Here is a 3404-nt window from a genome sequence, read left to right as displayed (position 1 = left end):
GGCATCTGCAGATTTGAGTGTGGATGTCGAGCCTGTGGCTGGAAGGCCTCAGAACACCTCCCGGACATGAGTGGAAGTCACCAACATGGACCAGAAGTGCATTCCAGTCCCATCCAGGAGGTCTTCTGAGGAGGCTGGGATGCCATGCGCAACCTACAGAGGGCTGGGTGTGTCCCCAGGTGGCACTACACCGGGCCTAAGTGAATTTCATGATCTGTGGAATTTGGTATCCACGGGGGTCCTGGAATGGATCCCCCATGGATCCCAAGGGCCCATTGTAAACAGCTGTGGCTGTAGTCTTCATTAGGCCCTTGAATGCTGTGACAGTGATCTGAACTTCAGTAGTCCCAAACAGCTAGGTTCTTTGTAAGGTCAAACAATTCCCAGGTATCTTGTCTCCTGCAAAAGTGCCTGGGTACCTTGTTGCTGCTGCCAGCAGATAAGTTCTTATGTTAGGAAACAAAAGCGTCTACAGCAATGGGGAGGGCTAAAGCTATGCTTAAGGCTCCGCTAACTATGAGCTGAACCCAAAGGTCAAAGAGGCTTGAGCTCAGCCCATAATTTGTCCAGATGTTGTGAGCAGCAACTGTTACCCTGCATGTGCCTGATCTTATCTGATCTTGGAAGCTAAGCAGGGTCAGGCCTGGTTAGTACTTGGATGGGAGACCGCCTGGGAACACCGGGTGCTGCAGGCTTATACCATAGTCTTTCGAGACTGAAGGTTGCCAACCAACCAACCATTTATGAGCAGAAGAAGTTTGTACTCTGAACTCATGTTCCAGACCTGGGTTGCACCACTAAAATGAATCTTTGTACTGTTTTGTAGTCCTAATAGTACCATTTTAATCTCTCTGGGCTTTAAAAAAAAAAAAAAAATCCTTCTGAGGTTATTCATATCCCTGCTTTGTCTTGTTGCGCAACATGTCTGTGTGCATGCATTTCTTCCAGCGTGAGATTTTATTTTATCTGATGTGACAGTGTTACTTCTGCTACCATGACTTGATTCGAAATAGGTCGCCGAATTAAACGTATTGGGCCCAAATCCTAACCAACTTTCCAGCACTGACACGGCTGTGCCAATGGGGTATGCGCTGCTCCTTGAGGTGGGGAAGCATTCACGGAGGCCTCATCAGGGAACGTTTGTTTTCTTACCTTGGAACTACATTGCCCTCACTTCAGTGCTGCAAAGTTGTGCCCTCGGGGGTTCATGCATTACATAATTTGAAGCTGTGAGGAGTAAATAAAACAAATACCTGTATTAGAGCCCAATCCTATCTTGTGCTGGAACAAGCAGGCTGGTGCTATATCCAGGGCAAGTTTCGGGCTGTCTGAGGCTCAGCCTGACGCAAGGGGAAACTTTTCCCCTTATCCCAGGGAGAGTTGCAGAAGCCCCAATGGGTCTACTCAGATCAGCGCCACCTAAAACGCTGGCGGCAAATCTGAGCAGCCAGGGACTGCCCTGGGCTACCCAGAAACGGGGCTAGGATCCAACATGAGTGCCGGATCCTGGCCCTGCTCCCGCCCACCCGCCCTGGGAACGCCCACTGCCCGCTCTCCCTCCCTCTGCCCTGGAATGCCTCCCTCCTGCCTCCTCCCCACCCTCCCCATATCCCTCCCCCAGTCTCCCACACCAGATGAACTTGGCTGGCACAAACTCACCCTCCCGAGGATGCGCAGTGGCCAGTGCACAGATGTGCACCTATCTCCCCTTATCTCAGCTCAAAAGTGCTTTATGGCACTTTCAGGACAACAGAAGCCAGCGCAAGGGACTTGCAGTCTGCCGGTCTGGATTGAGCCCCTAGTCAATTAAAGTACTACATTTATAAATCAGCAGCCATTGGTCAATGCAAATTTCCAAGGTCTTGTCCTTTGTCCAGGACCCATGGACAAGAGGGCACTAACACCTCGACAGCAGAATAACATTTTAGGCCTCATGTTGCTAATCAAGTGCACTGCTTCTAAGACATGTCTTCCAGACCTGTCCATAAGGATGTTCCATTTCAATTTTTGCACAAAGGTATGAAAAGGGGGGGGGAAAGAGAAATTAGATACATCCTTCCAACCTTCAGCCTGCAGAAATGCACAAAATCTTCTTTGCTGTTTTGAAATAAAATGTCCTTTATCTTCTGTGCCTGATACCCTTCTCTCGCTCTCTTTTTTAATCTTTCAGGTTTTCATCTGAAGGAAAGTCATACTAACCCAATTACACACTAAAACAACCAGTATTGTAAATGATTGCAATATAGAGGCAGACAGGTATTTTTTTCTCCTTTTCTTTTTTCTTTTTTGACAATGTTAAACATCACAAACAAAAGAACAGAGCAAATTCTCCTTGGAAACAGGGAGGAAGGCCATAATGTAGAATTCATTATCTTTCTCATGGGCCCAGGTTCCTAATGTACATTTCAATCAAGTTAAAGCTTGCAACTATTGAGTGATTTTCTTGGGCTCCTTTTAAATATCTGTGCAATTATTTTACCAATGGATTTACTATAACCCACATAAAGAAGCCATTAGCGCCTCCCACCGCTTTTTCTTTTTTTTTTTAAACAAATCAGGAAAAAAAGGCATTTCACTAAAGTTTGCTCCAAGGTCATTCTGGTTGGTGCATCTCCCTGAGCAATGCATAATACTATTCAGCTCCCTAGAAGATTATTTTAATAAACTGCATCAATGCTTTCCTTCTTTCTTATACTTGCAATTTATGTAAAGGTTTAAAAACAATGAACCACAAAAACAATACATTCCACAAATAGTTTTTTACCTCTTTCTTATAAGGTTGCAAGATTCGATGGAATGGCTGTTGCTTCTGCCTTTTGTGCTCTAAGGAGGAAAATGGGTAAAGATTAGAAGAAAGAGAATAGCGTATAAAATAAATGACCATGTGTGATTTTGGTTAAGAGGAAAGAGACTCAGGTTTTTTCTGATTCTGTGTAATCTCTCTCTCTCTCTCTCTCTCTCTCTCTCTCTCTCTCTCTCTCTCACACACACACACACACACACACACACAGAGAGAGAGAGAGAGAGAGAAAGAGAGACATACAGATAGGATATGGCAGCTGCCACTTCCACCAAACTTATTCCCTTCCCAGACCTTATCCACTTCTCCCTGTGCCCTTCCTGCCCAGTTTTGCTCCCTTCCTGCCCTATTCTGCCCTGTCCCACCTCTCCCGGTGACTTACCTGCTCTCAGGAGAAGTGATGACACGGGTAGGAAGATACGGACTTCCAGCCAGCACTTCTAGCAATGCTCAAAGTAGTGCACTCTCAGAGTGCCTTTTACAACTGGTGCTGACTGCTTTAAGGCAGTCAGTGCCAGCAGAGGAGAAGAACCAACAACAGCCAGTTAAGTATAGGATTGGGCTCTGAGAATACACTGGTACATGCATAAAATAAAAGACCCAA

The 3404-nt window shown here is 45.9% G+C and overlaps 1 pseudogene; it reads left to right on the top strand.

Moving 5' to 3' along the window:
• Positions 1–575: 575 nt before the first annotated feature.
• Positions 576–695, top strand: LOC136657907 (5S ribosomal RNA; annotated as a pseudogene).
• Positions 696–3404: the final 2709 nt, after the last annotated feature.

The sequence above is a fragment of the Tiliqua scincoides genome, chromosome 7, assembly GCF_035046505.1.
Source record: "Tiliqua scincoides isolate rTilSci1 chromosome 7, rTilSci1.hap2, whole genome shotgun sequence".
Classification (NCBI taxonomy): Eukaryota; Metazoa; Chordata; class Lepidosauria; order Squamata; family Scincidae; genus Tiliqua; species Tiliqua scincoides.
The sequence above is the reverse complement of the archived record's forward strand: the minus strand, read 5'-3'. Positions and strand labels throughout refer to the sequence as shown.